General features: G+C 43.4%; 1 long non-coding RNA gene across 1 annotated transcript; it reads left to right on the top strand.

Annotated features, from left to right (window-relative positions):
- Positions 1–10,710: 10,710 nt before the first annotated feature.
- Positions 10,711–12,373, top strand: LOC144386342 (uncharacterized). Its single transcript, XR_013452047.1, has 3 exons — positions 10,711–10,933; positions 11,025–11,068; positions 11,973–12,373. It is a non-coding gene; the product is annotated as an uncharacterized LOC144386342 (long non-coding RNA).
- Positions 12,374–13,680: the final 1,307 nt, after the last annotated feature.

Below are 13,680 nucleotides of genomic sequence, written 5' to 3'. Positions count from 1 at the left end.
GTTCCTGTGTTTGGCACTGAGGAGTCAGACAGCAGCTTGTATGGGCAGTGGTGAGATAATGGATTGACCTCTAGTGTCCCCGCGCAGAGTGGCTGCATTATAGCAAAGCCAGTGTGAATAAAAGAAAAGATGGTTATTTTTAGCGCTCGATTGAAATGCTGAAAGAATCTGTCACTGGGCTCAGAGTTGGTGCAGCGTTGTGACAAAGATAAAATCATATGGGGAAAGACGGAAAAGAAAGGTGAGGAAACGGAAAGATTGAAGGAGCTGAAGGGATAAGAAAACAAGATTAAAGGGAACTTTTTGATTTAAAAATGTACCATTTCAGTGTGGAAAGTCATGTGGCCACCTACCTTTACTAAAAAAAAAAAAACAATAGACACAATCATAAAAGGAGATGCATAATTTACATAAATTATGTATTAATCCAGATCAATTAGCATATAGATTTGAATTAATCCTTAAACGCTTTAAGCCGTATTCCACTACAACTCTGATCACTTTGAAAAGGGGATGTGAATTTGTATTGAACATTAATATACTATGCTAATAGGGGCTAATACTGATATGCAGATTTACTTAATTACTAAATGGATTTTACTCTGCTTTGCCATGCTTTGCTACAGTGAGTCAAGTATGTTTGTCTTAGTTTATGTTCAAAGAGGCTTACAGGAACTCACATCCTCCAATTAATGCAGGAATTAGGTTGATTTTGGCTGGTTTCCCATTTAAAAAGAAAAAATAAAACAATAAAAGCCCATCCTGCATTTCGTGCACATATTTACGATTATTGCCGTCCTGAGAATCATCGACATCATCGCTCTAATTTGCCTCATTAGTTACAGTAGTTAGGGTAACGATGATCCTCCGATGATATCTCACCAACCTCCTAGTGTAATCCAGAGGAACTGTAGATGCCTGCGTGGAGCCATATTAGAAACACAGGAATACATTTTTACTCTGTTTCATACATCAAGCTAGTAAACAGTGCAGTTTGTTGACACAGGCTGCTCTTTTATGACTTCATATCTAGCGATAATGCAACTCGGCTACAGGTCAGATTGTTTTATTGCTGGGGCACTAAATAATCAATGAAATGGATTTGGGGATGCTATTGCAAAGCCAATTGTGGATTGACCAAATACAAGATTTTTGCATCACTCAAAAGGACGGTATAATGTAATAATGTACGGAAACTGGTATATGCTACTGCATATGCTTCGTATCTTTTTTTTCTCGGGACCAGCCGAGGTAGTTAGCCTCCAGCATTTGTGCATGTCTAAATGTGATAATGTCAGATGTCTATTTATGGAGTTCCACCCTCACTGTGTGTCTTGTGATACAGGCTGCAGGAAGCGTATTCATCCCAGAGGTATGTCTCCCCACCAGCCATCTAACCCTTACTGCCCTTAAGGATAGACCCCCCCCCCCATGCAGAGCCCCCATCTCTTGTGTCACATGTAACAATAATTGTCTGTTATATTACATTGATCAAGGGGTGATAACTTGTAATAATTGGATGTTAAATTAAAGAGCTCTCTCCTAGTTCTTGCCATCTCAATTCTAATTGTCATTGGGTGGCAGTTATGATGATGTATGAGGGATTGTGTTTTGCGCAGTGGAGCATGACCCTGATGAGTAATGCTGCTTTTGGCTGCTTGGCATCTCTCCATTTTTCCGCCTTTGCTTTAATGTGTGCCGATGGATTTAAGGGTGGCATATAAGAGAGGGAAGGGGAGGGAAGGAAGGGAGGGTGAGTGCTGATTTGGAGTCTTAAGGGAGAGGATTAAAGAAAAAATAACTTGCAAAATGCACGTTTTGCTCTGCGTTATGTATAGCATCTGTCCTATCACCCTTGTGCGTCTCTGCCTGAGTCCGTAGCTCTTCAGATCCGCTGCTGTCTACTCATCCCATGCCGAGGCCGCCTTCCTGTCACCTGACCTAGGAGTGACAAAGCAGAGTCCTTACCCCTTATTATGGGAACATGAGGTCAAAGACACAGCCGCATATGACAGACACCTCCTCACTCCCCGACCCCTGTCACATCTTATCCGCACGAACCAGCACCATAGGCTGCATGCTACAGACAAGGACACTATACCACTCGACTATATCATCCACAGAATTCATCCTCCAGGGGGACGGCCTTTACACAAGGTCCTTTACGGAGAAAAAAAAAACTTTTTATGGTGTCAACACTGTTTATGGTCCGCTCGCTAACCAAAAAAAACATTCAGTTTGAAAGATGACGGTTTGGTCAGTAGGGTGAATGTTTCTTTACTTATATTTATTATCAAAATTGACGGTGTTGTTGAAACCTGCAGTGGATCGTTAACAACTCCTGTGAAAGCCCGTGCATCTTTTAAATAGCTCACCACTGTTTAACCTGCACTCCTTAAGCTGATGAGCCAGCAAACGGGAAAAAATATATTTACGCGCCGCTTTAGCTGACAACAGAGAGTTGCAATTCATAAAAGTGTCACCTGCTCCAGCTCATGCTCAATAAAGCTTACAGAAAAGAAATGACCGAACTGCTGGCGCAAGGCCAGACTCTCGCATTAATGATCAGGCCTGCAGGCTGCGATGATACAAGAGATCAGTTAAAAACTACTCATACAGTCGGCAAGACAAATCTAGTGCGCCTAGACAAATACACTGTGCGGCAGACACGGACATGGTAAGACAAACATCCCAGACATCGCACAACGCACTCATTGTGTCTCATCCTGAATGGCCAAACGGTGGCTGAGGTTGTAGCAGGTAGTGAGCCCGAGCATAGAGACTCACACATCTACAAATCCAAATACACGATCGCCTACAGTAGACGCACAAACTCACAAACATGTTCACACAAGCTCACACTTCCTAAGCTGTCTTCTGAAGGCTCACACGGTAGCAAATTACCGTATTCAACAGGCTCATCTGCCTGTACTCGTTAGCAGATACACGCTATGCCTACATTTAAAGCACTATCGCACATTAGTGGCATCATGAAATGTGTGCGCACACCACAAAAGTGCACTCTCTTACACAAACACACACACACACACACGCTAGTGAGTGTGCAGATCCTAACTCCACGAGATCATCCTCCATCCATCTCCTTCCTCTTGTGTGTCCCTGTGCTGCGCTTGCTGTCGGAGTGTATGGTTGTGTGTGTGTGTGTGTGTGTGTGTGTGTGTGTAGCTCCCTGGTGATGCAGAGCCAGCTCAGTGAGCTGACAGTAGGGGGGGGGGGGGACACGAGAGCCGGCGATTAGCATGAGCATCCATAGGGCGCCGCAGTGGCTTCTGGGAGATTTCGTCTCAGGCATTGGACCTGTCTCTTCATCGGAAAGTGACAACCCCCCCCGCGGCACGACTCCTTCTCTTAGCTACGTCTCCTCTTCTTCCACCACATTGTCGCCGTGATCAACACAATCACAATCTTCTTCTGCATCCCGAACCGTTCATTCGTCTTCATTCCTGTCTCGATGGCTTCAGTGTGGCGGCAGTAACATTATCATCAGCGTTAACGCGGCTGCTCGCCACACACTTGTTATCAGCCGACAATAAGCACAATATTTACGTTCGGCCTCATTAGCCGGCACATAGCGGGTCATTGGATGAAATACAAGCCGGGCCACCCTTCTCATGTGCTCCGTACTCAGCTTGTGATTCAGCAAAGTCAGTGCTGGTGCTCATAAGCGCTTTATGTGATCAGTGATGACACTCACCCTGAGGATCTCGGCTGTCTTCTCGTCTCGGTCTGAATGCACTCAAGACTGACAGGTGCAGCTTGACGTAAAGCTTGTTCAGAGGGCGCGATAGATCTGACCGGTCTTCTGTGTTCGGGTTGGTTGATATAGAGACATTCACATGTGAAGGATCCGACCAGTAAAGTATGCAGGCTCTCGGCCCCCAAAGGTTCAAGTGCTGTGAAGTCCTTCCTCTTCCCCACCTCCCTCCTTCCAGCCTGTCAACTCCGCCATGATCTATTTCATGGTGATGCTTTTGTTGAGCACCAGATAGCTGGTGGTTGCTGGGTCTCTAGCTGAAAACCATGCAATCCATGTTGATGATCCAAAGTCACAAAACCTATTAAATGTTAATAAAACAAGTTTTTTTTTGTATTTTATTCTTTACAATAAACACAAACAGTTTTTATAGCTTTATTTTTATAGGTTTCCACGCAACCAAAGTTGTACAACTTGAATCTTTTTGAAGCTTTTAACCAACAGAGCAATACTTTCGCCCCATAAAGACGCTGTGCACGCACCTGTCTCCCATTACTTTCAGAATGTTCCCTCTACTGAAGACAAAAATCTTATAAATGTAGTCATGAAACTTTATTTTGACTTTATAGGTGGGATTGACTCAGAATAAACTACTTTTATTATAGTCCATACTCGTCTTATTTAAGGAAGTTCACCCCATTCAACAATTTGGCCCATTTTCTTATAACCAGCAGTGCTGATAGGGTTTTAAACAATGAGCTCTAATGTCCAGATTAAGAGACTCTATCTAGGCACCAAGGATACATTTTTTTATATGTTTTCTTCTTTTAAGGTGCAAGGTCTGAGATCCTGAGCCTCTCAACGTGGAAACATGGGAGCGAACACTGTTCACCTGAGGGTGAATCCCATGGGAGGATGTTTGGCTTCGACAACGACGCCGTCGATTGGGATTGCGGTATCGGGTGCAAATAGGTTTTTGAATGAGAATGTATTGGGTCGCCCTTGTTAAGCCCACTGACACATTTTATGTGATAACACAATATGCTTGATTTGAAGTGGTTGATTGTATAATTCAACCGGCTGAAGTATCATAAAATACGAAATCAATGACCACTATAATTGATTTAGATTGTTGAACATCCAGCGGTAGAAGAGCAGCACGCTCGCGAGGATTACAGGGATGACATAATCATGTTAATCTCTCTTTACATTCTATTCTATTTGATATCTGTGCTGAGATTTTTCTCTGGTTTTCTGGGCCCTCCTCCGGGCCTTCTGTTCATCTGGGGCTCGGCCCTTTGATTATTTCTTTGTTTTTCATTATGCTTCTCCTCACACTCGTTTGCTTTCCTCCAGACGCGCTGCCGCGCTATGATCGCGAGTGAAACGAGTGATATGCACAGGGGCTCAAATGTCTGGAAGAATATACTGTAACGTCTCTTTGGGAGGTGAAATGTGTTTATTGCATTATTCATGCCGCTTCAGTAGTTTGCTTTGGTAATTCGTTTCATATTTCATACTTTTAGAGGACGACCAGCATTTCCTCATGGTAAGACCTCCCATAGCGCTTTGATGATCATTGACATCATCAAGAACTCTATATACTGTATTGTTTATCAGAAATTTGTACAAAATTGTAAATAGATAACCAATTTGATGTGCCACATTAAAATATGTTTCATTTACGATCAGTCTTTTATTAAAGCTTCCAATTTGTTTGCACATACTATAAATAAGCATTCCATTGGATTCAAAAGCTGTGCAATTGATATTGCAGTAGTGTCTTAATAGTGTTCATTCAAAGATAATATAACTTTATTTATAGGAACAATTTTCAGCTGGAACACAAAGCAGTTCGTTGTGATTTTACCTATTGGCGATATGAAAGGTGTGTCGTGTTTGAGTGAAGGGTTACTTCATGCTATGTTTCTGCTTCATTAATATTGATTCCCAGTGGTATAGATGTGTGTTCCTCCGTCTGCAGTGCGCATTTCAAACTCCTAACAGCTCAGACACACGCACACAACATTCTGACAGGCCCTCGTTTTTTTCAAGTGATGAGTAAAAATGTGGGTGTTTAAAACATTTATGACTGATTAACAGAGAATTTATCCCTTTTAAAGTCTTTCATGTATAAATCATGTGTATTTTGATTTGAAGGGGCCGCTTCTGCGTTACTGATGAGGCGCTCGACTCTAATCAATTAGTAATTGGAGCACAGCTTTTAAATAATGTATTTATTAGGGCTTGTGGTGTGTTTAATGGCAGCCCCTCGCAGTGCAAATACGTCTGAAGTGCCCTAATGAGTCTTTTATAGGGCCGGCCCGGGGAAAATGGCTCATCTCATGACATTTTGCACAATATGCCTTGTTAACACTGAATTGTCGAGTCAGAAAACCAATGCATAGAAGTTTTTACAAATTGTTTTCATGGTTGTTGTGCTCATCACTACGCACATATGCAAAAGGTTTTGCATCATCAACTTCTTTTATGTGTGTCCTCCGACTTGCCGATCAGTAACCTCATGTAATAATCTGCCCTATTTATCTGCATCCACTAAACGGCAACCAGTAGAACAGAGTTTTGCTAAACCTACTGAAACAAATTATAATGGCGTGTTCTCATGTCAGTAAATGCTCCCTATACCGTGAGATAATTATCATCCACGCCACTGATCAACCACCTGTGGAAGAAGCGCACCACCTGCCTGAGGACAAACCCCCGGTGAAGGCTTGAGCTGTTTAGCCAAAGTCTATATCACCAGCCAGGTTATGCACACCATCCATCATCGTCAGCCCGACTGTGTTTGTGGTCTGTCAGCAGTGTGTGTGTGTGTATGTGTGCACATGCTTGGTGTTCATGTACGTGTGGTTGTGGGAGAACTGAGTATTGTTGGAGAGCTGTTGCTCTCCTGGCAGGGGTGGGTTTTAATTGGAACACCCAGTGAGTGGTATGAGTGCTGGTGTCACAGTAAAAACTCTACCGACAGGCCCACACTGATTCACTCAATGTGTGCAACCATATCTCCTAAGGGGCTGCAGATTAAACAGGCATCCACTGCTTTAAATACCCATGCATCGCATTCCCTGACTGACTGTGCATGTAGCGCGTGCCAGTGTCACATCTGTATTTGTGTACCTACCTCTGCATGTTCTGTCTTTCTGCTCTAAGGATACGTCAAATATATTCTGACTACCTGTGTGTGACAACTAGGCTGTTTAAACATTAGTGTGTTGTCTTGTTTTTTTACCTGAGATTACAATCAGGATGCAGAGCGGTGACCGTAAAGACTGTGTGTGTATACTACATATGTGATTCTCGTGTCAATAATGGCTGCACATGAATATCTAACACAGCAAATCAAACCCGGCAGGCTCGCATATGTGTGTATAGTTGTGACTTGCAGGGAATCTTTGATGCCACAAAAATCCTTTATCAAATTCAATAGATTATAGATAGACGTTATCTTTCTCCATCCTTGTCCCTGTCCAAATACCTGGAGTGATTTTTTTCTTCTCCCCATCTCCTCTCCTCTAATGCTTTGAGCTGTGTACTTCTGAGTCATATTTATCCACCATTATTACAATTCCCTAGCAGCGAGTCTGTTACTTTATTCTGTTTTTCTTCCACTGTGTTTCTGTCTCATTTGAATTCAAACTCGCACCCCACCCTCCCCACTCTGTGCCACGCGATTTATAAACACATGCAGGCCCGCACGCATTCAAAAACATACGCGCACACACACACAGTTCTATAAAAACTCTGCCCTCCCCCACAAGAAATAAACTAACACACACACACACACACATTCGATGTTTCAACGGGAGTGGTGCCTGACAGGAACAAGTGACAGCTCCCTAATTACCTCCTCACTGTAGACGCTGACGCTGACGCTGCCCGAGACGCACTGCTCATTTTCCTCTTTCTCCTTCCTCCCCCTTTCCTTCCCTCCCTCTCCCCTCTGCTGCTCTCTCACTCACTCACCCTTCCATTGCCTTTCTTCCTACCCACGTCCTCTCCTATCTGCTCTGTGGTGAATTATGCATGTCCAGAAACTCCCAATCTGCATCCACACCAGCCCTATTGGAGCACCGTATATGTGTCCCCGTCCTCAGTCCTCTCCTCCTTCCTCCTCCAGCACATTTCAACTTATCTTCTGTGCTCTAAGATGCCCCTACCTGATAACATTGTCATATAAATTCAGAAAATAATAATAGCAGCCGCTGGATCAATAAAAACTTCTGAACATTTTACGTGGCAATGTTGAAGGGTAAAGGCCAGAGGGGCGTCGTGCTCAGAATTAGCCCTTCTCATTGCAGGCCACTGGGACCGCGTCTCCCCGAGGTGTCCAAGTTGGAAGGAGATAGCGGGCCCGGGGAAGCAGCCGGAGATCCCCCGAGGACGATAACATTCACTCCAGAGTCCCACCACACAACGGCGGCTCCTGTTCCTCCACACCACACCTCTACCCCACCCTGAGTGTCAGCTCAAAGGCCCAGATTGCATTTCCAGTTGATGCCTGCTGGCCCCACAGGCACGTTTTGTTCTAATAGAAAATGGAACCCTCACCCCCACCCCCCCCACCACCCCCCCCCCCCCCCTCGTCCAGCCCCACAGCGTGATTGTCCACCGGGAGCCAGTACACAAACACCAATGCTATCTAATCACCAGACAGAGAATAGGAAGGAAAAGCCGGGATAAGGAGTGAGGAGGGGAGACGGGAAGATACGGGAGGAGGGCTCTAAAAACAGTCGGCTGAAAAACGACGACGGGAGGAGGAAGAAGCGGCGTTGACATCAAGAGAAAAAGAGATAGAGGGCAGGAGACTCAGAGGGGGAGAGTGTAGAAACGGAGAGAAACCATCCTAAGAGAGAAGAGTGGCAAGATAGTAGACAGCGGGAACCGAGAGGAAGCACACAAAGAGGGGTGAAGCAGAGGGGGTGTTGGTGGCATGTAGGCAGCTGATAGAGTGTCACTGACAGCCGTCACTCAGGGGAGCGAGTCGCCACGGTGCTGGTTAGATGAGCCGCTGCAAACAATGCAGCTGCACAAGCTTTAGTCACTACATTGTTATAAAACACTCAATAGCGCCGCATACTTCCCACAGAAAATGTCATAATTCATTCAACCAGTAAAAACATTTTTTTGCTTTAAACATTTCAGGGTTTTCAAGATTTGTGGTCGAAAAAAAAATCAGAAAAATATGATGTAAACGGCAGCTTGTGGGGTTATTAGGAAGTTTGGAGGCGTCGGCTTATAGAGACCTGTTTCATAATTTTTCAGTGAGAGAAGCAGTTTTCACCTGCTGTTGTCAGCAGCAAGTGGATTATAAAGTTATGTGACTGTATGAATTATCATACAGAAACAAACTGAATTTAGTAGTTATATTCTTTCCGTACAGGATGCAGAGGTGGTTTTAACTTGAAGCTAAAAGCGGTTCTCGAAGTTAAAAATGTGTTTTCTTGTCATGAAAAGAGAGCTTGTGGCTGTACCGAATTAATAGTGAATTGAAGGATTTTAAATAGCCTTTTTGATGATCAACAGAGAGGAATGTTTTCCATCATTAAAAAGTAGTTAGTTACTCTGCCAATTACCACAACATTGCACTTAGTCCAACACTGTTTGTGTCGGCTCCAATGAATGCTGTGAATCATAAAGTCCTTAAAATTCCTAAACTGCCAGTTGAGTCCTACATTCATTTTTTTCTATTAGTTAAACCAATTATTTACGAGCAAAAGTTTATCTAGCAGTTTATTTAACTCCCCCAAATTGACTCACCCTATATTTAAAAAATGCAAAGCAGCACAAAGAAATAACTAATGGAAAGACGAGGATTTCATTTTCTTTGCAGAATCGTCTTTAATGAGGATATTTTGATGACGTCCACGAGTGCAGTCAAAACAACCTAAATAATATGGACTTTCTGAATATCACTAACCAGTGAGAAATGACTGATGACTCATGAGGAAGAGCAATTGCAAAATTCTGCAGCGAATTCAGTATCACTAACTATCTAACTATCAAGTCATACATGATAAGTCATAACCACTGAGGGGAAAAAGTGTAAGAAAAGTACATTGTTTATTGTGACAACTAACCAGTGATGAAGGAAATATTTACTTCTTCACTTGAAGAAAAAGCAGCAATGCCCTTGATATAAAAGTACTGCATTGAAGTGGTCACCAAAGCAACATTTGACTTAAAATACCACAAAGAGAGTGTTTTATTTCATGGGCATTTCTTTCTTGTAGACAGCCGAGGATATATCTAAAATCATAACTATTGTATGTGGGCATTTTAATATATGATAATACATCAAATGATATAAGCTAATGATTCTTAATATGTTTAAATATTTATTTGTAGCTCAATAGTAACTGATTTTGTCAAGTGGAGTGCATGAAATGCACTTGAATAAATGCACTCGACGGTATCTCATATTTTTGACTGTACTGTACATTTACACAAAGTTTCTGAAAAATAAAATCCTTCCTTTTTTAGTCCATACAAGCAGCTCTAGAAACCATTAAAAAATGACTATCTTATTATATTGTAATTTAGTCTAAGCACCTGACCGACTATGAGAGGAGCGGCCACGGCAAGTCAGCGTCTTCTCCGTCTGTTTGCCTCCAGATGGGAGAGTTCATTTCGGAGTTTGTGCATAAGGGCCATCGAGGTCCCGGAGAATTCTCTGAGAGGAGAAGGACGGCAGAGGGGAGGGTCAGGAAGAAGCAAGCCGAATGGCTGTAATGGCTTTTCAGGGTAAATTAAGACGCAGGCAGCTGTTTGGGTCTGCCTCTGCGGAGTGGTGACCCTTATTCACACAGGTCGTCAATGCCTGCTCGCCATCACACACTCGTCACAATAGTTTCTCCTCCCAATCAGCTTCAGAGCACCGTTTATGTGACTGCCACTGCCCGTGATTTATTACCCCAGTCCCCGCCACTGGGGCTGAGTGTCATCAGGCCACTGCCACTCTGCGAAGTCACTACAAGTCACCCGGACCTCTTTTTTGGGCTCCAACTGTCTGCAGCGGGCTAACCTGCAGACCGACATATGATGGTAATGGTTTGTCAGGATCCTTCACTGTCACTTTTCTCTGATTGTAACAGACTTGTACAGTAACATGCTGCCAGGGTTCGCTGTCTCCGTGCACACATGGCTCGAGTCTCCACAGCTTGTTTGCAGACCGTTGGGGCAGAGGCAGGTCCTGCTGAGGTATGTTTAGTCTATTTATATTTTGAGAATCTCTTCCTCCTTTTCCCCCTTTTCTCTCTTCCCTCATTCTTGTGTTGGTTCTCGCAAACAGGTTGTGATTCCGTTGTCCATTCATTTTTCTGCCTGTGCATCAGCGTGAGTAATTACCACTTAAACAAACACACTGATTGCGCCTGCTGCTACATTCTCATGCATGTTTATCAATTCATTTATATATTAAACACTCTTCGGCTTCGGTGCATATTTATTTACATACATTAAACAATGAATACAAGGCTGCTTTAGTTTCACTTGTCGATATGTAACAACACCAGTATGATGAGTGAGGAGAGATTAAAACATGATAGATGAGTGCAAGTGTTTACCTAATTATGAAGCTGCCAGTGGGAACTCATCTGGATTGTCCGTAGCACATTTTTCCTATTGGAAACAAAATGAGGTTAGATCCAGACCTATATTTTCCATTTTGCAAAAGTTGCAATCATTTGTGCTAATGTGCTGCCCTATTCATCTTCACAGTTCAGCCTTTTATTGTGCTGGAACAAATTCTGCTGTGATGCCTGAAATTGCAGCATGAGAAAATTACAGTACAGAAGAAGAGTGGGGGTGGGAAGCAGTTGGGGGTGGGGGTGATGAGCGAGGACTTAAGCATGGGTGAAGAAACGTTACGCTGGTGCTAATTACTGCCTCATTAGCAGTAGTGCTTAGCCATGTGGACAATAGCAGCAGAACAGCTGATAAAAACACATGCAGAGGCTACAGCTGAAAGAACAGTGCTGTGTTTTATGTCTTCATCGGCGCACTATACATTTCACTGAGGTGTTGTGCAAGGCACCCGGGACGAACTCCATAATTAAAGCAATAAGTATGATGACGGATCTTACGTTTTTGTTTTTTTTGCCGTGCTAGATTCTGCACTAGTCACATCAGCGCAATTTGGTGTCAAAAAAATGCCAAAACTGAACAGCAGCCTTTCACACACCTTCATCCCCACACCTACACCTTCTGCCTCCACCCTTTCCTCTCTCCCAACCCCCAGGCATCCAGATGTTGCTGTCACCCCAGTTTTACAGAGGCGCTGCAGTGTGGAACAGCCTGAAGTGATGACAATAAACACCTCCGCCATAACCTGGGCCTCACCATTTGCATATTTGCCTGGTTTAATTTGAGGGGGGAGTATGCAAATGTATGCAAAATGAAATCCATCTCCTAATGACATGAGACGATTAAACAATTTTTATGCTTAAATATTCTGTTTAATGAAATCAAACGGGCCCACGCGCCGCAACAAATTTGCCTCGGCAGTGGCAAAATGAGAGGATATCATAAAAGAGGAGAATTAGGAAGAGAGGGGATTGAGGGGAAGGGGAGGGGAAGCGGGAGGGAAATGCCTCTGGTTGGTGTGCATGACAGCTTTTTAAAGTGTCCCTCACTAGAAAAAAAAAATCAGTAAGCTCTTAAATTCTAATAAGATTTCTATAACAATTATAAAATCTGTCAGTTCCCCCTTTTTATGCTCCCGCTTTCTCAGTTGAAAGAACAGCGGCTGATGAGGTGCAGAATGTACTTTAAAATAACTTTAAAATGTTCTAAAATAATATATTTTAATCTCTGATTCAAAGCTATTCCAAAAAAAGCCAGCATATAGCCTTAGATGGTGTTGAATATTAAAGTGTTAAGTTGCTGTTTTAAGATGCTAATGCTCCATTTCAGGCCACGCTCTCTTTGCTTTAGCTCAGGAATGTCGTTACCTCTGTTAATAAACAGCTTAACAAATAGGAAAATAAAATGATTTTCTTGTCCAAGTCAGTGCCTCAAGACAAGAACACCCAGGAACAGAATACATAACGGAGAAGACAGAATTGTGATTAAAGTTAGAAACACAGAGAGAGAGAGAGTAATAGGCGCCTACTTAATTGTTGCTTCGCAGGGAGTCGGTGACTAATGGCCTTTCCACGGAGCTGTTCGAGCCATGAGCTGCACATTAATATAAAGGGGGTTATTATTATGTTTTAGCTTCAGACCTGATTAATCACATGGATTTACATCCAGCTCAACACCTTATATAGGGAGCCATGTTGCTGTTAGGCAAGCATCACACTCATGATGAAGGTGCTTACACCTTCTTTGAAATGTAAATGCCGGACAAGATACACTGTACGTGGTTGAAGCATGTAAGACTGTCAGAGGGAAATTATTCCCACAAGTCGAGAGCCCACAGCTATATTTATGACCGTATACATAAAATAAGGCTGCCAATGCATGGATCTGACCTCTTATTTGTAGGATGTTGGAGGAGGAAGAGGAGGAGGGGTAAATATGAGTGATGATAGTAGTAGTAATGCACCAGAGCGCAACACTGTATGACAGCTGCAGACATAGAATGGGGCACTGATGGGCTCAAAGAGCCTCGGCACCGCCAAAGAGTGGCTTGGGTCAGATTCGAGGCTGGGGGGGATTTCTTCAGCCTGATGCTTTGTTGCCTCCTAATCCCATTGGCTTATATTTTATCCCTCCCTTCCCTCCGACAGGGGGCTAGTAAAGAGGAAAGGGCGGGAGCCCTCCTCATGGCACGCTTCCCTCTCCAAACAGCCAGACGAGAGTTCTGTGTGTGTGTGTGTGTGTGTGTGTGTGTGTGTAAACTGATTACTGCAAGTACAGATGTTGGGGTGGACGCAGACTGGGGAACAGATAGAGAGAGAGACCTAAACACACACACACACACACACACACACACACATGGCTAA

Source organism: Gasterosteus aculeatus, chromosome 13, assembly GCF_964276395.1.
Source record: "Gasterosteus aculeatus chromosome 13, fGasAcu3.hap1.1, whole genome shotgun sequence".
Taxonomy (NCBI): domain Eukaryota; kingdom Metazoa; phylum Chordata; class Actinopteri; order Perciformes; family Gasterosteidae; genus Gasterosteus; species Gasterosteus aculeatus.
This window is presented reverse-complemented; position numbering and strand designations above follow the sequence as displayed.